Source organism: Grus americana, chromosome 2 (genome assembly GCF_028858705.1).
Source record: "Grus americana isolate bGruAme1 chromosome 2, bGruAme1.mat, whole genome shotgun sequence".
Taxonomy (NCBI): Eukaryota; Metazoa; Chordata; class Aves; order Gruiformes; family Gruidae; genus Grus; species Grus americana.
In genome coordinates, this window is record NC_072853.1 from 70,406,258 (window position 1) to 70,430,512 (window position 24,255).

The 24,255-nt window shown below is 40.4% G+C and overlaps 1 long non-coding RNA gene across 1 annotated transcript in view; it reads right to left on the reverse strand.

Annotated features, from left to right (window-relative positions):
* Nucleotides 1-1,048: 1,048 nt before the first annotated feature.
* LOC129203436 (uncharacterized) overlaps nt 1,049-24,255 on the reverse strand; it is a 78,220-nt gene continuing 55,013 nt past the window's right edge. The window contains exons 2-3 of the long non-coding RNA XR_008576032.1: nt 17,621-17,736; nt 1,049-2,536 (exon numbers count right to left, since the gene is read on the reverse strand). This is a non-coding gene — a long non-coding RNA (uncharacterized LOC129203436). The remainder of the gene's footprint in view (nt 2,537-17,620; nt 17,737-24,255) is intronic.

Here is a 24,255-nt window from a genome sequence, read left to right on the forward strand (position 1 = left end):
AATAAAGCAGGAAATTGCCACCATGACTGAAGACTCATTAGTGAAAAAGGAGCAAGGGACAGGTTTCTGTGATATGAATTGAAGCTTTTTGTTAAGTCCATGCATCGACCCAGTACTGATTTCTGCCTTCATTTACACCAGATTTAGTCAGCTATAACTCGGATTAACTTTGTTGGAGCTTCTCCATATTTATGATACCATATCAGAGAGCAGGAAGGATCCTTGTGCATGCAGCTGACTTGGGTAAACCCTCTGCTGACACAGTTCCTGCATGTAAACCTGGGGGTTAGCAACACTCACAAAGTACGTGAAGGAATCTCACGCTATGTAACTGGTTTATATTAAGGGGTTTAGTCACATAGATTGAATGCTTTAGTGAAGCAGGCCAGTTCAAGTTATGTTACTTCTGTATTAAATTGAAGCCAATGGAATCAACAAATGTGGAGGCCAAGAGTCAGATTCCCAAACTTATTGCCAGGTTTACCTTCAAACTATTCCATTAAGCCTCTCCTCTGACAGTCATGCAGGTCAGAGAAACAATAAGTTTTCTCTTCATCTTCCCACCTGGAGGAATGCAAAGCCTCTCTTCGCTGACAGATCTGTGAAGGAAAGACATTTGCTCTTCTTCCATCTGCTGCCACACAACCTAGTCAGGAAAAGTTTTCAGATATAACTATTCTCTTGCTCTGCAATGAATCTTTGCTGCTGCTCTTTCTTTGCCTGAATTTTTCTTTCCTAGGAGAAGTGATGAAAGAAAGAGAAAAATCAGGGAGGAAGGAATGTCCTTCACTTGAACCAGGAGTCACAGATGCAGGCTCATGCCTATCACTGTGGACGGGAGGCATTGTCAGCACAGGACTGAATTCTGCGATTGTGTGCAACCGTGTAATACAAAAGTATTCCTGGAAACAGCCACAACACGCACCTCCATTCTACACATTTAATGAAATAAAACTTTGCCACAATCCTAAAGTAAGACTTTTTAATTAAAATGAAGGACCTAATAAAGTCAAATTATAATGCACTACAAAAAAAAAAAAAAAGCAAGAGAGAGTGCCAATTTTGCAAGTTGACTGAAAACTAAGGAACTTATCATAAGAAAATGCTCAGGTGATTCTGAGAAATGAATCTTGTTCCATAATAAAAGCAAAACACAAGGACATGAACACCAAATCCTGATCCCAAATCATGCATGAACAAAACGCACAAACCAAGTCTGAATCTTCCCCTAATACACAATGTCTCATCTTTTCCTGTTTTGAATCTCTGTTACAAAAAAGAAAAGGTGAAAAGCAAGCAAGCAAACAAACAAGACAGAAACTGAGTTACACATCAAGAAAATAGAATTTCCTCATTGCTGGAAGTGACTGATAGAAGTCTGGGAGAATGGGATTGCGCGCATATAGTATGAGTAGGATGAAAGCAAATGTGATAAGCAAATAATGCTGCAGTCTATTGAAACATGGCCATCAGTGCTTACTGCAAACACCAAATTCCTGCTTTTGGAAAGGTTTTAATTAGCTATACATAGACAATTCCCATGCCATCCTTCTCCAATTAATAACAACCAAACAGACTTGACATGGTGTGTGCACAGCAGTACCATAGGACTAATTTATAGCTGCCACTAATTCAAAACTGTAGTTCCTTAATCCTGAAAAGCATCAGTGGGTCAACTATATCATTGAAAGTGCCCAGTTTTTAATGCAGGCAAACTGTATTATATCAGTCTGGAAACCTGAGTTACAATGCATGGGGAAATCAATTTATTTACTTACTGTCCTCTCTGATCAGCCTCCCATCAGTATTGTTTGGGCTGAATTTGAGCCTGGTGCTCTGCCTTTCAGAGTTGATCTCCCAAGTTGACTACAACCAAGTCAATATCCCAACCCTTCAGAAACAAACACCCCAAGCTCTTCACAACCTAACTTCAGGCTTGGACCTTGAAGACTGAAGAAGTTTGGTATTCCTGACTGTGAAGGACCCATGGGCAGGGGACTACGTGGTGTGTCTTGAAGTCTTCTCAGTGCCGCTCCCAGGACCCCTAGAGAAAGGTTGCAGTCCATTCTTGATCAGCTGTGAGCACCTGCTGACATCCTTCTCTCTCTAATCCCAGCGGTAGGGCAGATAGTGACAGAATGGAATGGGGACATTTTATTTTGTGGTGCATCATTTACAGGAGAGGGGCGACATGCAATGTTCTGTTCACTAAGAGCGTGTTCCCAAATTTGATACAGAGTCAGCTGAGCACAGGAAGAGATTCTGCAGACCAGGAAATAACAGCAGCTCGTTCCCCCGTGAGTGGCTGCTGTGTGAGGCACATGGGAGAGCCACACAGGTTACAGGTGAAGAAGGATTCTTATGAAGACAGCTGCAGAGGTTCCCCTTCTGGGCATAGCTCGTTTCAGCTGGTATGCCCTTGGGGTTGTTATTTTTAAGCAGTCGGGACTCTAAATGGCCAGGAGCATGTGACGAGAAGTATCATTGACCTTGATTGCTGCTGTCACAGAGGTAGCTGACTGGTAGATAGATAGCTCTACAAACAGGACAATGTTAAGAAAAGGATGTAAGGAAGTATTTTATTTTCATTCCACTGCTTTTAACTACTATAAATTCTTCAGACACCGAGTAAGGAGACAAGGTTCTTAGCCTTCATCTTGACTTATCTTGATTAATGCTCTGCCAGGAGGAAGTAACATATTAATTGTTTGTGATCTGGAAAAGGATAAGTCCCTAACGTTGCACATGTAACCAAAAGTCAGTCAGATAATGCAGTTTAAAAGGCAGGCTTTGGCACAGCTCTCACCAGTGAGATTTCCTGAACTAAAGAAGGATGTATGGCCATAATTATCGCATCCAGCTTCAAATAAAGGATACCTCCTTCTTCAAAGCTGGAGCGAAGAGAGTGAATCCACTCCACATGCAGATTCAAGTGTGGGATAAAAATGGAATATACTTCACTGTAGCATACCCTGCATCACCAAGTCTTTCTGTGGAAACAGTAAGCCCATTAGAGTCATAATTTAAGAAATAGACACTGAATATGCTCAGTGACTGCACTCTGCACAGAGACAATATATGTTCTTAATCAGTAACACATTTTCTAACAGCTTCAGCAATGACAGGCTGCCACATGTTTTGGGAGTTTGGAGTAAAGGCTAGGCAATTCTCTGAGAAATGGAGTTAATCACTTTTGACCATTTTGCTACCTTCACTTCAGAGCTGTGTCTGCAGCGCATTTCGCTGTATGCTGCTGATGCACTGTAAAGTGGTTAAGCAGGTCCTTCATCCTTCTAGATCTCAGCCTTAGCACTTGCATAAGTAATAGTATGGGAAAAGCTTTGTTCAGAGTAGACTAGGGCATCCCTTCCCTCCTTTGTTTCTCTGCAAGGTCCTGAAGCTTTTGATTCATGAAACTGGCAATTATGCAAACTGTATCTATATGAAATTTGCTTAAAAAGCCCAGAAGTTCAATATTTTGTTCCTCTTGAAGGCTGATTTCTCCTATCTGTTGTTCCTGCCCACCAGACCTTGGCCCTGCCCTTTTGAAGAGCACAGGAAGAAATAAGGATCACAGAAGCGTCTCTCTATCAAACTGTGACCCATCATACATTTAATTTGCTTTAAATAGCATGGGAATTGAACTTGCCTAACGTGCATACGCAAATGCCAATCATGGTCTATATTGTTTAGCGCAGTTTGCCAATATTAAGACTACAGGCTAGGAAAGAGGTGAGCTAGTAATTCAGGGTGGGATTGTTGTGCACTGGGAAAGCTGCATGATAAACCAGGCACGGTACTTTATATCACTTTATCTAGTTTAAGGATTATCAATTTCTTCATTACCACAATTATTTACATTAGTTATATGAGGAAAAAACCACTTACATAGTCTCAGATATTTGCATGTACATAGCTCTATAAATAGAAATAGAGGTGTTTCTGCTGAACATACTAAAGCTTCAGAAATTTTTTCTCGTTCTTTTAATATAAATATTTGAGCTTAGTCCCTAACACGTACATGTCAGCAAAAACTAAATGAATATCAGCTAGGTAAGCTGCACATTTTAGCTGTGATAAAATTCAGTACATTTCATTTATTTTTAATAAATTTAAGTATGACATAAGATAAAAACTATCTGTATACTTTAATACCTATGGACAGACACATACATTTACAAAGCTTGCTTAAGTAGTCTTCTCATCTTCTTTCAAAGTCCCCAAAGGACTCAAATGACATATGGCAAGAATTCTTTTAAGGTAATCATATAAGAAAAAACTAAGCAGAAGAAAATACATGGTTGTTGACTGTAAGATCAAAGGTCCCCACTGAGTCTGTCGTGAACACCCAGTCCATATGAAATGGGTTTTTATTCTTTCTATAATGCGTTCTCCATTTTGTGCGAGATATGTGCTTTCCATATTAAACTAAATGTGAAGGATGTGCACGTTGAGAGATAAGATTATTGGTTTTGGAAACAGAGTTAAAATTCCAAATTCCAAACTTAGGATCAGGTATTTTAAAATAATACTTATTTTTCTATCAACAACTCTCAAAGTCATAACTGGAATACAATTTGTATTCAGTCTCAATAGCCCTACCCTAAGGCAAAGACATCAGCTACTTCCGCTGAAAGTTGAGGCTCTCACTTTTCACAACTGACTCTCTTCCTCTTTTTAGATTTCTCTGAGGATGGCCTTTGTGGCTGCCCCCTCCCTGGAAGTGTTCAAGGCCAGGCTGGATGGGGCTTTGGGCAACGTGGTCTAGTGGAGGGTGTCCCTGCCCGCAGCAGGGGGGTTGGAACTAGATGGTCTTTGAGGTCCCTTCCAACCCAAACCATTCTATGATTCTGTGATTCTGTATAAAACAATAAAAAAGTGTATGGGCTTTTTGCTGCCATTTCTAGTCATTTTTCATTCTTTACTGGTCATGTTTCAATAATCAGCACAATTCAGACATAGTGATGTTTTTAGTGCTTCTAGGAAAAAGAATATTTACACTAAAAACTTTTAGATAGTTTAATTATAAAGCAAATAATCAAGAAACCATTAAAAATCATATAATTTTCACAGAAAAGCAATTTTACAGTGGACCAGTAATACCAGCAGTTCCACTATTATCATTTAAGGGATTGATAATGCGACACTGTGACCAAAATCTTAAAGATTATTTACTCTTTAGACATTTTCATGTGTATAAGTGATTCATAGCTTGCCTATTTGTCATGACAAGTTTGATTTTCAAAACTGGGCATTCAGTAATCGCCAGCAGTTTTACCAGGAGTTCTGCTGAGCCCTACAACACAACCCTTCACGATGGTGTGGCCATCGGCAGTCAGACTACCATTTTGATTCAACAGAACAATAATCCTCATTAAACAATTTCTTTGTATCCTGGCCTGTCTTTTTACAAGTGGAGCTTGATAAGCTGGAGTATGGCAGTTTGTGAATCCAAGGAACGTGAACATGCAGAGGAATTCAGGATATATAGAAATTAGTCGAATCCTTATATATTGTTGACTTTCCATTACATATGTTGTTGGTATTTGACAGTTACACACTGTACATAATTAATTTAGTTTTCTTTCCCCCATAATGTACATGATCTGATTGTAATTTTCCCAAATTAGATAATTTTTCATAATTATTCATCATATCACTTATATGAACAAATGCCAGACTATGGTTCGTCTACAGATGCACAACTGCATCTTCTGCTATGTATGACTGACCATGTAAATCAGCTCCTCCGCCCCTTCTCCGCATACCGTCAGCTTTATAAATATGAGCAAAGCCAAAAAATATTTCTAAGGCTTTGAAGGGAAAAGCAGAGAGCACTTTAAGCAGAAAAAGGCAGCAGGCACAGGAAATTAAGGCAGCTTATGCTTTCCCTGTCATTATTTGCAAAACTTTCCTTTTCAAAAGGATTCTCTTTGATTACACTCATAGACAGCAGATTAATGAATAGTTTGGAGTTTTTTAGACATGTTGAAATCAATGGAAGCACATGATTTTAAGCATTTCGAATATTTCAGGCTGCTTTTCAGTAACTAAAATGGCAATGTAAGTGTCTCACTCTAAGCCAAAGGAAGTATGTGTCTTACTGCCTGATCTTAGACTCTTATTTTTAAAACTTCAGCTTTTTCATTGTGCCTCACAGAGAACTTGTTCCTGCATAATGAGAAGAGTGGGAAACCCAACTGCAGATGACTAAAAAAATAAGATGTTTCACCTAATAATCTTGAACTCCCTCTATAGCCAGTGGAATGAGATGCTTTCTACGGCAGGTCCTCCAACCTCCAATATCCATGATGGGTTAGAGGAATCCCATTCAGGGTTTTGCTGTGAATTTAGGCAAGTACTTTTCAGGGCTTTCCCCTTCACTGGCTGTTCACTGACTGTTACTGCATCCTAACACATTGGTCGTGAATGCAGGTCTGTTTGACTCTTTTTAATAACACCCTGAAGGAAGTCCCAGGAGCTGACCTGTACAGGAACAGGAGACCTCACCAGCATTTGTTGACATTGAAGCTTTGTCTGAAAGGAGGCAAAAGGCTCGTGCCTTCACTCTCACAGTGCGAGTCCCTTGACTACCCACAGCAGGGGATGGCTGCAACAGATCTTGACTCCCTCCTCGCTTGTTCAGGTTTCCTTCAAGTGCAAAACAGGGTGCACAGAAGAAATGGTGATTACTGGGGATTTGTCTTAGCATTCAGGCAAGAGCAGCCAGTGTGATACCCGAACCTGAGGGCCAGGACACAGCACCATGGGTAACTCAACCTGGCTGGAGCGTCCGTCCTCTCAGCAGTTCCAGCAGCACTATCAAACTTCCTTTAACCCGAACACAGAGCTCTCAGCATTGGTTCAAACAAAATGTCTAGTATGAAATAACCTGGACACACGGTGGCCTCTGCTCTGTCTCTCCCTGAACAGCCCTCTTTTTGTTGAGCTGGTTTGTGTCTTTTGATCTGGACTTTCCACAAAGCAATAGTTAAGAGGGAACAGCATTAATCTTCATAAGTAAAGCTGGGAGCTAAATATCCCCCACACTTGTTGAAATACGGGAGACATTGCTAGCATACCTCTCCATCCTGCACGACTTGCTATCACCACCATGCAAACCTAACTGGCATGCTGCTACTTCTTCCCTTGCCTACTAGCTTGCAAGTACAGTGGCTGCTCAGGCTGCACAATACAGTCTTTGCTTTGATACAGCACAAAAGGCTTCAAAGTGGAACACACCACAGAATTAGGAAGGGTGGATTGGTTTGCTTCCCTGCATCATAACCTGTTTCTTCTCCCCCTTCCCCATGCCTCTTATCACTCATCCTGATTCTGCACTGGCATTGTTCCCACCAGTCCTGCAGTTGTTCTTTCATCCTCTCTCAGTCTCTCACCATTACTGTTCTGCATCCTCTTATATCTAAAGAAACTTCCCTGCCTCAACCTCATTTCCAACTTCTCTTTTTTTCCCCACTCAAATTCTATTCAATCAGAACAGCAGTAGCCATAAATAGCTCCCAAAAGCTCCAAGTGGCTTCTCAGAAATGTCCATTCCCTAAAATGGCCCTGCAATAAGGAAGAAAAAAATGTATTTTATATACACCTACTCTGCTTACCACCTGAGGAAAAGGGATACTTTGAACCTGACATGAGGACATACGAAGGCAAGCAGTAATAAGAAGGAAAATATACTACCAGCTCCTGACTGGCTATGTTCTCTTGTGATAACTTCATGCCTCTCACTCCTCCGGAGTGTGTGAACAGCCATCCTCCGCTACTTATTGTCCACAGGCTGCACTGGTTCTGCACGTGTCTGCACACTGAGGCTTTGGGAGATTGGCTAGAGCTTGTTGTGGGATCTCTGAACGTGAGGAGATCACTTAATTGATCTCTGGGACCTAGATTTGGTTCTTAAATCCATGAGTCCTTGTGTGTTGACTGCCTTGTACCTCCTTCTTGAAATGTAGCGTTTCTTTGTGAGATCAGTTCAAAAGGAACAGAATTTAGATGAATTCTGGGTAGTAATGAACAAAAGCAGAGAGCTGGCAAAAGGCTGTACCAGGGCTGAGCAAGGATCACTGCCAGGGATTTTTACTTTGCAGACCAGAATGGTGTAGGAACCCCAGAGCAGAAATGGTGACGGGAAGATTCCAATTACGGATCATGCACAGTACAACACTGAGACTTGGAAAGCTGGCAGAAATACCTGCTGTCAGAGAAGCCTGAAATTACAGCTCATTGGCTATTGAGGAAAACAGCTCCATCAGCTTCTCAGGTGAATGGTCACTGCATGGGGGGCTGTGATGGATCTGTCCTGACCACCTCCTCTATTTGCATCTACTGCTCTGCTTAAGCAGCAGTGCTGTTATTCTGAATGACTAGTGGCAGGAAGAGCTTAAGTTCAAACACAGTCAAGGATTTTACTCAAAACAAAGGCTGAGCCCATCACCATCCTTCAGGTGATGCAACAGGAGGAGCTGCCAAGCCTTGGTTAGGCAGTAAAAGGACAAGAAGCAGGGAGCACGCTGCCCCAGCCTCTTCTCCCCATTGTGTGGGGAGATAGAAGTGTATTGCCCTAACTCAGCTGTTTCTGTGGGTCAAAGTGCAGAGACAAAGGGAGCCCATCAAATTTAGCCCACCAAAATGGCAAAAAAGTTACTCTTGTGGGAAAAAAGGTGAATAGGTTTTTTTGCTATTCTAGTGAGTTGATGACAATCAGCAAAGGACCCAAGAAGTGCAAGAGCAGACAGAGGTCTGCATCTGGGAGCAGAGACAGGGTGCAGAGGAAGGAGGATAAGAAGCAGGGATAGGGCGTACGAGATTTCTTCCTTTGTCTGCAGTAAGACGCTGTGGGTTCAACTGCCTGTGAAGCTGCAGCGGGGGGGGGAGGTTATATGCTCATTTCAAGCTGACAGAATTGTTCACTGCCTCCTGAAGAAGGAAGTCCTCCCAGCTCCAAGGACCCACCAGCTTTGCTGGAACCTGTTGCACAGTTGCTTGTAACCCATCTCTCCAGTCCTCCTTTCCTGCAGGTTTTCTTGTGGAAGACTCATTTTCAGAATTCAGATTAGAATGAATTTAATAACAGAGACTTCCAGAAAAGTTTTTTTGTGGAGGGTGTAACCTTGTGCACCCAGGGTCAATAATGACTTAATAATTCTGCCTTGTTTCCTTTGCAAGGAACAGACACACTGACAGAAGATGACCGGTAAGGGAATGTGTAGGGGAGTCAGCAGGAAACAGAAAGCCATCACTGACAGAGCAAAAGAAGAGATACTGGGTTTGTGATTTAAATAGAGACAGAGACCTCCACAGTGATGATACAAAGCGGGAATCATACAAACACCATCAAACTCTTTAGGACATCTTTTTGTTTGTCTTTAAATCTGGGTCTCATCTTTGCAATGATGTGGGTATCTGTCTACATTTCACTGCTTTGCAGAAGTCTTTATGCTTTAAGTCTGAAAAGTGAAGGAGCATCAGAAACATATGTCCTGCTCCTACAAAATGCAGTCCATGGCTGTGTGCTTGCTCCTGGTACTGGGCCAGGCTCCCTGATGCCGCCAAGTTCCCAGGGCAGTCAGGGAGCTGGTTATAGTTTCCTGGTTATCTGAGTCAGCTGCTGCAATGTATATATACCAGATGACAATCATCCCACAAGGGACTGTTCCCCTAGCTAAGAATAGCTGGAGCAGTGAAAAGAGGGGACTATAAGGGAGGAAAGCTGTCCCAGCGTCTGTGCTGAATGGACCAGGTTGCAGCTTGTACAGCTTTATCATAATTAATAACAAAAGTGATAGGGCCGACAGGCCTGTAATCTTGGCAGCCCTTCAGCATCTGATCGGCCTCATTCGGTATCTTTAAGTAACTCAGATCTGAAGCACTAGAGCAATCAGGCTCCTGTCAGAGGTGAAAGAGGGTGTTTCTGAGTCGGATCAGATTAAAAAGCTTGGCTCCTTGGAATAATGTCAGTAAACCCACCAACTTCCGAGTACGAAGGGCCCGCCACACCCCCGTGGGTGAGCTCAAAATGAAGGCTCGCGCTGTACCGCCGAAACCCTTGAAAGAAACGTCCCCTCCCCGGGACACAGAGGACAGAGCTCAGGGACATCTGCCCGCACAGCCAGCACTGGCGATGCCTCCTCCTCTGCCAGCCGAGCCAGCACAGGCCACCTCTGCTCCTCCTGCCACCAAATCTGGTTCTCTGGGGTTTTGCTTCAGTGTCAGGAGTAGCTGTTAAAAAGTTCTAATTCTGTTTCATTTAAGTACCTGAAGCAAATATACATTTACATTCAAGCAGCTTTTTGATAAGGATCTCCTTTTTCTTCTTGATCTCTTTTCCCGTGTAATTTAGCTCATTAGAAGAACACGCATCATATTCAACCCTTTGAGTCACACAAGTAAATACTTCTGTGCCTTCTATACTTTAGACAGTACAAAAGGCAATGCTTAGTCTCCAGTGACAATTGTCATTTGGGGATCTGGGCAAGACAAAAACACTGAACTGCCAAAAGGCTACTAGTTAGAAATGGCAAACTTAGAATCATAGAATGGTTTGGGTTGGAAGGGACCTTTAAAGGTCATCTAGTCCAACCCCCTTGCCATGAGCAGGGACATCTTCAACTAGATCGGGTTGCTCAGAGCTCTGTCCAACCTGGCCTTGCACCTTCTGATTTTGCATTCACTAAAATAGATTTGCATGGCCAAAGTCTACTTTGAGCTCTAATTTCATTATGCAATTGTTGTGTGACACATAAAAACTAATTTTCTTTTTCACCATTCTCAAGCTACCAGATGATATACAAGTACTTTGCAAGCCTATCTCCCACTCTTCTTTCCCAGCTAGCAAAGCCATTAACTTTCATGCTGAGGTGCAGCTGAAGTGCATCTATTGCAGACTTTCTAATCCACAATCACCTTTAATTTATTGTGTTACACCAGTAGAATTAGCTGTAGACTAATTTGACATATGGCTATACATGTTCTAAGTCGTCCAAAGTTACAATGACTATTCTGAAGAAATTTATGCCTTTTTACAGTGTATTCTTACAGAATTACTTGTGAAAGACGCAATGTCGCTCTTTAATATGTGAGCAACAAAATAAGCATTTCATAACACATATTCTTACTATAGAGGAGTTGTTCTCCACAAAAGGTGCAAGAAAGAAGTCTAATAAAGACTGTGGTGAATGAGAAAAACAGGTAAGATCTCATCTGAAAGACGGAAAACTTTAGCTCTGAGTGTAGATTCAGGCCTGTGGCCATTTGTAAGCCATTAGAGGCTTGAGGCAGGAATTATGGTCTGGGCTATGAAGCCAGTCATCCCAGAAACCCGGACTGGCCTTCTGGCAGTAAAGTCTGAAAATGTAAGTCAAAATATGTCCTTGTATATGTATTTGAAGTTGGAAATCTGTTTTTCTTCACATATCCTGAAATGACTCATTTCTATTCAGAAGTAGTAGCAGTAACAGATAATCCAGGCTTCAGTTTTATGGCAGCATTACGATTCATTTCTTGGTAAATGCATGCTATATGTATAGTATATTAAATATCTTCAGTAATTTAGGCATGAAACAACATGCTTTATGTTCCTTTGAAATAGCTGTGACTCTTTTTCAATCCTATTCTGATTTGAAGGGAAAAGGGTCTTGTTTTCCCCTTGTTAGCAATCAGCTGGACTGCTCAAATCGTGTCCACTTGCCAAAGTTAATATTTGTGCCCAACCTGATCATTGGACTATCATATAAATAGACTGTCACAGCCATTCCTCAGAAAAGAGGGAAGACTGTGGGCAACATCTGCCAACCTACTGCTCCTTCTGGGAGTGGAATTCTTGATTAGTCAATGGAGTTTTCAGAAGAGATCAGTTATACATATGAATTAAAATCCCTGGCACGTGTTTAAGATAATTGTTACTTGACTTCACTCATAATTCAGACTCTTCTATTTTTTTTCAATAGTTCGTTATATTTTCTTTTACTTTTTCTTTTCAATAGTTAATTATATTTTCTTTTCCTTTGTCTTTTCATGTTTTGGTCTACTTTTCACAGGTTTCCAATTTTGTCATGTTCCAAGTGGAAAGTAAATATAAGGACTTCTTTGTCCTGCCTTGGAATTGCTCAGATGACTCATTAAGATGAGAGCACACTCATTTTCCAAGAGAAAAGAAGACTGCATTTTAGTTTTGATGTTTCCAGCGTAAAAATCTCAAAGTGTCATTAACGGTTCTTCCAAGCTCACAAGCAAGAACTATTAACAAAATTTTGACATTTTTGCATTTTCTTTTGACAATTTCCCAGTTAATTGATCATTAAGGCAGAGATCACACTCATGCTCCATCCTTGTCCCTCACAGACACAGATCCCTCTATGGCACCAGCCCCCCCAAGGCACAGAGACACACACCCCTCCACACACACACACATGCACACACGCACACACGCACATGCACACACGCACGCACACACACGAGGCGTTGCCCTGCCTTCTGCGTGGGAGCCGTTGCATTTGGCAGGGAGAGATGGACCCGCCGAGGTCCACTTGGGTGCTCCGAGCTGGACGCCGCACTCCAGGGCACCAACAGCGGAGGGACTTGAACAAGCACTGGCGCTTGGGCCCTGGCCTCTCCCGGCGTCAGACGAGGAGCCCACGCCATGGCTTGCAGGGTGCTTCTGTCGACAGCGACCGCGTGAACCCTCACAGACAAAGGAGGGGAGGCGATCTGTTTCTTATGCCTGGGTGTGGGGTTGCAGCACCAGCCCATCATGGGACCAAAACATCAGCTTTTTTTTTTTTTTAGGTTACAATGCTTTCTTTCAAGAGAGGGCTACAGTCCCAGTCCCTTTGTGTATCCAGGCTATAGTTTTCAGACTATCCTCCTTGAAGACAGACAAAATTGTTACTGTGTCTTCACCCATCTGAAGGAAAAGCTCAGGGATTAACGGCACAAAATGAGCTTTCTAGCATTTTTCATTTGTGTCATGGTATATTCACGATTTAAAGTTCACAGCCATATAGAGAGCTGTGACAACTGTCATGTCTGAGCGTGGCTGCGGTTCCATTGTCAGCCCAGCTAGTTTGCAGCGGTTAGGATATGGCCCTGTGTTTTGAATGCATTTGTGTTATTTTTCACATGAATGCTTCCTTTTATAACTATTTGCAGGCTCACACAAAAAGCACATGAACATACCTACGTACACACGAGCCAACATGCATATATGTAAACCCCCCAAATACCTAAAAAAAATATGTTTCTTTTAAATAAACTATCATCACTACACAGGAACAGTATTTCCTGCACAGTCGATGAATATAAAATATCAGGTTAATGTGCTGTGTGCTTTATCCATTACCGTGGATTTGACAAATAGGTTATTTCTACTGTTTTTGTTAAAACAACGCAAACCTAGTTTCTCTGAAGTCTGTATTTTTTACATTTAGAAGTAAGTATCCCTTAAAAACAATCGCCTTCTGCAATAATCTATTTTCGTATCTTCTTACAACTCGGTGGGATGAATTGCTCATGCAGCAGGCAGCATTTAGCTTTATGTTTGCATACCCAGCGATGTGGCCAGGTTTCATAATGCTGTGAATACCAAACCATAAAACTGCTTTTCAAAAGCAAATTCATAAATGCACTCATGCATACCTTTTTGAGTTATGAGGTGGCTGCAGATTTGGCAGTGCTGACTTGATGCAGTTTTGACAGGTTAGGTTAAAGGATTAAGTCTAGTCTGTCTTCACTTTGCCCTGGCTCTGACACACTCTAAAAAAAGTTGTAGGCTGGCTCTGTGCCTAGTATGACCTCTACATCTCCTCAGAGTGACAACATTTCCCTTTAAGGCTCTCCAAAGGTCAAGGCAGATAACTTGTTGAGTCTTCCAGATACTTTCTTATCTGCTCTTCCTCCTAACCACACACAGTGGGAGAAATATGCAAAACCTCGGAGAAGAATAAGTCAGGCTTCATAAGGAATAACTTGCATTAGATAAAATACCTCTATCAACCTTTTCTTTACTATACAATCCTTATTTACAACAAACATCCAACATCACAGGTCACTAAAATCAGACACATGTTCCATATGAGGAGATATCACCGCCCTTCTTGGTTTTGCCCTGGCTAATTTGCAATTGAAAACAACTTTCAAGCACTTAAAATGAGAGAGCTGGAGAAATGTTGTTATGATGATAGAGGAGTTCAATGTTACAAAAAAGCCTGTAATATTTGTTTAACAACTGTTCACCTTTGAGAAAAAAATAATGTCAACAAATAATAATGATAAGCACAGCCTTTTATTCTGGCATTATGCCAAAGACTTTTACAGAGAAGCGTTGGTGTATGCAAGATTCATAGAAGTTAATAGATTTTTAAGACCAGAATATCATCTGGTTTTCTGTACGATTTAGCCATTTAATTTCATCTGGTATTGAGTTTAAGAACTTGTGACTGACTGCAAAATATCCTTTAGGAAAGAGAAAAAAACCCAACCATTCAGTTTTGATGTAAAAGTTCAAATAAAAAAATAAATCTTTCTATACGTAGCGTTATCGCTTTATATTCTGATTGCTGGAGTGGGTGCTTTTGTCTTCTGAATTCAAGTGTCCTATTAAATGGCAACACTTTTGGTAGTTAGAGAACTATATGCAGGGGACATACAATTTTTTAAGTTACACTAAAAACTTTAAGCTTCCTGTAGGTTTGGTCATAAGGTGGAATTTCCTGTCTGGAAAATCATTCCTGTAGCTCTTCTCTGAACACTCTCCAAGCTTTTACTATCTTTTTTGAAGAATAGATATCAGACTGCATTTTGGCAACGGTGTCAGTAATTTTGTGGACAGAGATAATACAGCTCTCTCCCCGTCTTCAATGATTTCTTGTTCATAAACCCACAGATTTACACTAATTCTTTTGGCTGTAGCACCAGATGAGAAAATATTTCCATTGAAAAAGCATGACTGCCTTTTTAGGCTCAGTGCTTCTCAAAGTATTGTCTCCCTAATGTTAAATCTTCTACTTTTTATCCCTAGGGGTTTGGCCTTGCATTTGGTTATATTAAAATGTGTGTTATTTCTTCCTGGTTTATCAAACTATGTAGAGAGTCTTGTACAAACAACTTATTGTCATGATTTTTTACCATTCCTTCTGCTTTTGTGACACCTGCAAACCTTACAACAACTATTTTATATTTTCTTATGTGCTTTTGTCAACTATTTATGGCTGCACTGGAGCAAGAACTAGTCTGTGTGAGACCTCAGAGGAAACATGCTTGATTATGATTCTCTAGTAATTACTCTGTTGGATATTTATCATTCGTATATCACATATAATATCATCTTATGATGGTGAGAAATTTGCATGGTAATATGTGGAAAATTGTACAGACGTTCAGCCCGATCAGGCTAATAAAGGCACCTTTAATCAACCTTTCATCTCTTAAGAAAGGAAATGAGGCCAGCAAGAACTATTTTATGTAAAAAAATATAAAAAATGTCAACTGAAATTAATTATATTCTCATCCTTTATTTTTCATATCAGTTATCCCATTATTTTGGTAGGCTCAGTGTCATCTTTACAGGTTTATTCTAATGATTGTTTTAAAATACAAATTTACTTGCCATCCTTTAGACCTGCCCTGCCATTATGAAATTTTAAAATGTTACCAGGAACAACTCTCACAATTATTTCAAAACTCTTGGATTCAAGTGATCAGGACTCTACTTCTTTGTAAAAAACCCCCTTATTATAGTTGTTTAACTTCTTTCTGATGCCTGTTTAGTTCTAGGAGTGAAAATGACTTTGTGACCACCTTTTTTCTGGTAAAGAGCACCCGAAGTAAGACGTTATAAACCCAGTTACCGACGTATAACGTAGCTATACACTAGATTACTGACGTATTGAATTCCCCCTATATTTCTTTGAAGCTACAAATGAGCGACCTCAGTCTCAGGCCAGTTTGGGGCTGGTTTTCCATCCCTTTTTTGAAGAAGAAATGTAAGCAGGAGAGGGGGAATAAAAAAAAAAAATCCCATGAGGTTCGAGGTTCACCATCCGCAGTTTTGTTTGATTTTATTTTCTTTTCTTTTTTTTTTTTTTTTAAAGTATTTCCAAGGATGATGGGTGCTTCATGGGCTGAAGGAGTGTGGGGCCAAGAAGGTGTCGGCCAGGGCAGGGTGCTGGGACAAGCACGGCCCCGTCCCCCCGCGGGGCAGGGACACCTGCGCGCCCCATTCACAGCGAGACTGGGAGCCGGGCTGCCTCCGCCTGCTCCTCACAAAGGGGTGCAGCCCAAAACGTGCAACATCCGCAAATTCAACTGTGTGTGTTTATCCTTGCATATTCAACTTAATTATTTTCTCCTACCTCCATGAATAAAACCAGGCCCTTCTTCCTTTTTAGTGCCAAAAACATACGGTTTGTCATCTTTGGCAGCACGTGAGAAGATTTTGCACCAAAAGGCAAACCAAGACACTCCAGTGGCTTTGCCACAGCACCCTGCCCCATGTGAGCATATGTCCCGAATAAGAGCGTACAGCACCGTACGCAGACTGCCCTCACGGTGCAGAGTGCTTCCTTTATAGTCACTACCTAGCAGGTACACAGGCATTTAGTGAAGCTCTGAGGTTCGATACCGTATTTTCTGCTCTTCAGTCTACACCCAGAAAGATTAAGAACGTGAGATTTAAATTTTCTTTGTAAAGATCTTACGCATCCTTAAAGCTTATTTTCCTATGGACCTGAAAAACAATTTGATGAACTTAAGTACCCCTCGATTGTGATTCTAGAGTAGTTTTAAGCAGGCCAATTCCTACACGGAGTTATTATCCAGCGCGCATTGCTGAGTGTAAAGAGGACAATGGTTCAACAAGCAATAAAACCGAATTTCATGTTTTAACATTAGAGAGAGTAAAGAAGATCATGTATTAATTAAATAAAAGACTAAACAGGACAAACCTTTGGAACAACAGACATAACATTTAAGAATAAAATCAACATGGCAGGGTAAAGGTCGGAGAAGATCAAGTAAGACGCTAATAGTTGTGCTTTTTCCATTTTCTTATCGATCAATATTATGTTTTTCCCAGTGAAAATGCAACAGCAGAGTTATTGCTGACCTTTTCCTCACCCTTCCATTGTGTATAAAATCACAGCAAAATAACAAACAACTTCATAAGCTGCAGAGTTTTTCGAGCCAAAAAGCATATGTTCAGAAAATAATTGTTTAAAACATGCAGAGAAAAAAACATTTTTTTTAATGGTAAAAAGTAATCTACTTCTCCCCTAACTACACATGTGAAAAACTTTGTGCCAGCTTAAAAGTCAATAGTTACACATCTTTTCTGCAAAATTCAGCAATAAACTTTGTTAGCATTTTAAATAATTGACAGGTCAAATATACACTCTCAGTAACAAGAATAGGAATCAAGTCTATATTTCAATAAGGAATAAAACTGGACATGTACATTTCAGTTATTATCATATTTTTTCTGATTTTTAGTTTCTTCCTTTTCACTTTAATGCATTATGGATCAAAATTTTATTTATTAATAATTATTACCTATATTGCCATTTTAAAAACTAAGAAAAAGCTTTTGTAAGAACTTTACAACATTACTTACTAATAAGGACATGGATGACCGCAGTGAGCAATTCAATAAGAAAATTGTGTTTTCTGTTCCTGCAAAATGACGCTTTCCATTTTCTGCCACTGCCACTAGGAAGAATGACACAGAAACTGAGGAAAAGAATATAAGACATTAAAAAAAATTAGGAAACAAATAATTTACAGTGATTTCACAGACTCTAGAACAAATGAAGTGAGTATTTTAGCCCTTTTTATATTTTTATTTTGATCAGTTAAAATAAGATTAGGAACAGAATAAGAGTTTACATATGGAAAGCTGAACTGATTCATCGTTGTGAGTGTCAGCACAAAACACAGAGATGTTATGACACACCATAAAGAAACACTACTTTCAAGGCAAGGCAGAAATGTTTATATCTTTCTACTGTAAATAGTATTCGCAGCTCCATGTAGTAGCAATAATAAAAAATAGCTAACTCATTTATTGAAAAATATTCACAGTTGTCCTTTCAAAAATATATGCTGAAAACACCATCAAAAGTTAATAGCTGCCTAGTAAAAAGTTTATTGCCATTTCAAATGTGCATGTAGTGAAGATATAATTGCTTCACATACAAATTAGACAATCACAGGATTACCGACATAAAAGTGTAGCTGGATAAAATGTATAGTCTGGTGCTCAATGGTACAGTAAGGATACGTTTTCTTGCAGAGCGTTATGCGCTCACTAGATGTCCCTTTATGTGACATACAGGGTGTGGTGACTTGTAGACAAAGGAAGCTTCTTTGTCTTCATAAAAGTTATAGCTATTTCCCTTATTAAAAGCCACCAAAGAACAGAAGCATGTAAGGGAAATTAAGCATCCATGAAAATCTTGGTATTGCATCTCAGATTTCAAAACCTGGACATTGACTACAAAATATCCAAGATACATACACACAACAAACGCTTTGCAGGAGATTAGAAACCTTGCCAGCTCCCACAGCTTTCTCCGGAGCAGTGACATAGTTGAAATGTACTCGGAAGCCACGACCTGCAAAGATCACTGGGGAATCTCCACTTCTGTTCAGAAAAGCAGGTTGCAGCCAACCTGGCTGCATGAAGACGCTTGAAAACGGGACCTCACTGTATTCCAGGAGTCCCCAGATGCATTATTTATTATCAAGTCTCATAATTCATTTAATGATTTAATTGTTTTACAGGCCCGAGTCATCGCTTGTGAATATCTGAGTGTAGTGACACAGAAACTAACCTAATAAAATGTCACCGTCGTGCTTTACTGTGCCACGGCAATTACCGTAGGCAGTATGCAGCTCTCCTCCTGTTCGCTGGCCTTACCTTCTGCACTCAATTGAAACTAACGCCGCTGGAAGTTACAGAAAACAACCTGCAACAAGAAAGAGGGCGTTTTCCTTTCTGTTAGCCCAGTAGTTACGGCATTCCCTTGAAACACTGGAAACACACTGGAAACTCACCCGAAACTCTGGAACTCCAGACCGGTTCCAGTAAGGTCTGCGCAGAAAAGACGACATCTGAATACAATAAAACACCGTGGTGGAGGCATGGGAAAATGCAGAACCTTCCGCACTCCTTTTCCGCTGTTTCTTGCTGTAGAGTTACTGCTTCAACCCCATTTTTACATGCTTTTAACAACCGCTAGTGCCCCACAACAATTCCAAGCTGAAATGAAAAGCACGTCACAACTCTCTCTGTCTGGTGGGACGCTGGCTTTGCAGAGGCTGTTGCTGCTAGGATTATCAAATGCCCAAGGTAAGCATTTCCTGTCAGGAGGCTTCATACCAGTTCCAAAAAATGGCTTTTTTGTCCCCTCACAAAGGTTGTTGTTTAGGGACACTGCTCCTGGGGTGCTATGGCTTTGGAATAAGCATACTTCTTGTTCTACTGACCAAGACACACAGAAAGGTATTTCCACAGCAAGGAACTGCCGTATTTCTGTTGCAGCGGAGGACCTTCGGGTGCCACAAGACTGCATGGGTTGCAGCTCATTGCGCTTCCTCTCCACTGCATCTTCTCTTATCTTTTAGAGGGTTTTTAACTTCCATTCCCTTTCCTCTTCCTTCTCAATTTCCTCACGTGGGTCCCCTCTCTGCTTCTATGCTCTTCTGCTTGATTGCCTCTCAAGCCATCATTTTTTTTCATCCATCCTCCCTCCACTTTTTTCCCTGAGCTTGCCATAATGTTACCACAAATGTGGTGATACAAAACTAATTTTAAAAGTGTCTCAGACTTGTGGGTCACACTTTTCCCTTACTCAAATCACTTGTTCTCCCATAATTTTCTGTGGGACTCAGACTCAAGAACGTCCATGTGGCAGCGACTGCATTTTCTCTACACTTTTTGGTGACACCGCAGATCTCAGCTGTACATAAGAGAAAATGTTTGGGTTTTCTAAGTGGAAGAAGAACACGGGAGAAAGAAAACTATGTCTCAAGATATTTAAGCAATAGAACCCCAGAAACAATGGCAAAGATAGGAGAAGTACGCACAGGGTATTGTTTGTCCTCTACCTATTTCAAAGATGTGGCAGCTGGACTGTGTATCCAGAAGTCTTCACAGGACATGGACAGTAATCACAGAATTGATCTTTGGTGACAGGAGAGGGGAAGGCAGAGCATCACTTGAGCCTGTGAAGCCGGCCCAGGTGACCACACATCAGGCCAGACCCAGCTGGGACAGACCAGCTTACTTTCAATACTCATTTTTCTCCCTGCAGATTAATTACATTTGTGAACACAGTAGAAGGGGATATGAGAACTGTGCAGTTAAAACGAGTCTTGGCCCTAACCAAATCATGAATTTGCTAAGTGGCCCTCCAATAGCTTTGCACATTTGCTTTTTTCCAATTTTCTATTATTTTTGTGTAATTTTATAGTTATGTGGGTTTTTTCCCCAATACATGTATGTGATTTTAAATTTTCATGGAATTCCCACCACTTGGCAGATAAATGCCTGCCTATGAAGATCACCAGGAGATTTAAATCCCCAAATTCTGAAGCGAACAAGCTTTACTGGGACCCTGAACCAAGCATTTTATTTTGAAATGGATCGCTTGAAATAATTGCCAACTCTAGCTCTTATTACTGCTGGTGGTTTCTGCCAGAAGGGCTAATGTTTGGAAGAGGAAAGATACAAAATGTATCTTGTATTTAAACCTCAAGAATAAAGAATAAAAACTCATATCCTGGGAAAAAAAAAAAAGAAAAGAAAAAACATTTTCCAAGAGCAGAAAATGCAACGTAGCTGTTTGTGGGCGAGAAATCTAGCACAATTGCTGTGTGCCCATCAAGCGGTGGCTGAGGTGAACCCATTTGTAAAAGTTAATAGAGCAAAGTGTGATGAAAGACAAATTGGTGTTATTAGTCTAAAGTTTATGGTTCAATTAAACTAATAATATGCAGTAAAGCAAAAAGAATAATTAGAAATTATGATAAATATACATGGGTTTGTAAAAATATTACAAAACTTTACATATTTTGTTCTTCTGTTTCAATATGCTATCTTTTTGATAGCTTTATACACAGTTGCCTTGGGGCATACAAGGAAACTGCAACAGTAAGATTTTAAACAGATAATTACTGAAACCAAATAGTATTAAATATGCAACATAAAATTTACAGTGGGAATTATCCTGAGAGCTGTACCAATTTGATATTTTAAAAAATAAAAGGACATTTTAAATTGGTTTTATGAAATTACTTGTTTATCAGCTTTATAAATAGATAAATTATAAATGTTTTATAGCTAAGGATTATTATTCCGTTCTCTGAACCCTCTAATATTTACAAAATACATATGATAATCTCATCTATCTACCATGAACCAAACCTTTTATGTCCTGAATACTTCTCTTTCCGGAAATGCATCAAGGAAAAAGAGTCCTTGTCACTCGGCTAGCGCTCAGCACTGTCGCTCCCCTCCTTGCAGCGTGACACCAGGAAGAGCAAGGAAACTTTTACCCTCTTTTCCCCAGAAAACCAGGTAGAGAGGTAGGAAGCCAAGCCAGGAGACTTGCTAACGGTTTGAACTGGCTTCTTCCCTGACCCATCTCAGAAGCGTCCAGAGAATTGACATGATCCTGCCAAGCCTTTTGGCTCTATCAGGCTTTTCCAACAAGGCACGGCTCCGGCAGCAAGTACTCGGTTAGCCTGGGGATGCACTGCTCCGTTCTGCAAAACGATGGTCTCCTCAGCTCAGGAAAACACTACTCAGACATCCGTATCTTCGACAAGAGGGCAGATTGCGTGCTATGGCCACGAGCACAGACTGCACAGACGTGGCTGGAGTCAGCAGGAGCAGCTCAAGTTGTGACTTAGATTGAGAGGCTGAAACTTCATAAACATCAGCCCGATTGATGTTACGCTTAGCCTCTCAGCCTCCAAGTTTACCATACAATTTTTTTAAATTTTTTTTTTTTAAAGGTTATTGGGATGCCAGCAATGTATTTTGGCCATTGAAAGATGGCTGGGGAATTTGCATAAGGAGAATCAAACACAAATCGTACAGAAACAATCCCAATTTTAAAATACACGTTTCATCTATATCTGACTCAATCTGCAGTGGGTGGAACATCAGCCTTTCTTCTGTCTGAATGAGGAAGCACAATATTGGAAAGCTGCAGCAGAAAGGAAAGTGGAAAATATGACAGTAAAAATTTCAGGCCCATAAGAGGACAAAAGTAATTTTTGAAATGTGGTGTGAACATTCCTGTGGGATTTTGTTAAACAGACAATGAAACTAAAGAGAACTTAACAGGAAAGTGATTAAACTAAGTAAAAAAAAAAACCCAAGAACAAAGGATTAATTCAAAATTTTCTGAATAAAACAAGCAAGTCCAAGCCTGTTCAACAAGATATTTTGATATCTTTTATAGGCTTTGAGCACAGAAAAGACCATCATATCATCTTCTTGGGCAAGCTAAATTTCACACATCCTTAATCAATCAAATACCTTCCCTCAAGCCCTGAGGCTGTGACATTTCAGTTAGTCAAAGACAGAGGACAGCAGAGACCAAGACACTTCCAGGATGGGAACCTGATTAGATGTGTACTCAACAAATGCTCCGTTACCCTCACAGCAAAGAAACAGTATTGTATTTCAGGAAATTATGTTTAGCTTTGGTGGGATCTCTGGATACTTTTGTCAAAAAGATTGTAATCCCCTGCTGTCAGAGCTTTTTTCCACTATGAAATTCCTGTTGCCAGTGATCAAGTTATATCTCGAGCTTCCTTCCAAATAAGTTGAGCAAGATGAGCTCTGAAAGCTTCATACCATGGGGCTCAAATATTTTGATCTCACATGGCCAAATATTTTGAAAGAGAATGTCCCAAAAAATTTTCACACTTTTTGCAAAAAAACCCCCTAAATATAAAAAACATAACTTCCATGAAAATTGCTTTAGACAAGATACTTTTTACCACAATTTAGCCTAGAAAGAAGCAAAATGTCGCGAGGCTCTTACAACTTTTATTCAGCTTTTCCATTTCCTTGCCTTTTAGTTGGGTAAATTAATTGCAACAACTCGATCCCTACTTATATTCAGAAACTGTCTTTTTTTTTTTTTTGTATGTTTACAATTTGAAATTTTATAACAGATTGCTTAGGCAAAATTATTTCAACCTATAAAGTAACACTTACCTACTGCAATCATTGATTCAAATATTGTCTCACTCAAACTTCTAATTTCCATCTATGATTGATTACTTAAATATGAGAAGATGTTTGGGTATTTTTCCCCTTCCTATTAGTCGAAAGACTCTCAAATTTACAAAGAGCTTCCTGGAATAATTTCAGTTAGAACTGAGCAAATAGTCTCCACCTAACAATTCAGGAAATGCATTATTATCTTCCTTCTTGCTAACTCTCTGGGGGAAAATCCTCAAATAAAACCGATGTGTTGCTATCAGGAGTTGTTCTTCCCCTTCTTCCCACATTCATAAATACAGTTTACAGATTGCATACAGTTCCCTAGAATATTTAATATTCAAAATTCAAAGTATTTTGGATGTTCTCACCCATTTTCACAGCTGTACTAATAAGCTAAATTGGTTGAACACAATGGCCAGTAGGGCCTGCACAACCAAAAATCTCATGGCATGCAGAGCTTTTCCCTCTTTCTATTTTCTACACTTGCACAGCAGCAGAGCTTGAGGAGCACATGTTTGAGATGACACCTGTCATTCTCTCTAATACAAGGCAAAGCACTTTTCATGCCAAACTTGTTCTAAGGGATGACGGTCACGTTGGACACCAGGGTGAGAAAGAAAAGCAAGGGAAGAAATGAAAGCAATCTCTTTGTCTGCTGAGGCTTGGACAACACAAAAAGTTCTGCCTTGCCCATTCCCAGCTGAAAAATGATCCATGTCCCCAGACTGTCACTCTGTTTCTGCCCTCGCTCATAGTCCTTTACTGTGTCCTCTGTGCTCCCATTTACTCAAGCTACAGAGGATCACCTTTGTGGGAGAAACACTAACCATAGTGCAGAGGTAAGGATAACGCGAGCAATAGACATGTGGGAAGGGGAAAATCGAGCCTGGAGAGATGGAGCTTCCCTGAAACAGTTTTTCCTGCAAGAAGCACCAGCTGTGGTTTTCCTCTGAATTCATTCATTTTAATGAGATTTCGATTCTGCCTTGGAAGTTCTCTTCCCC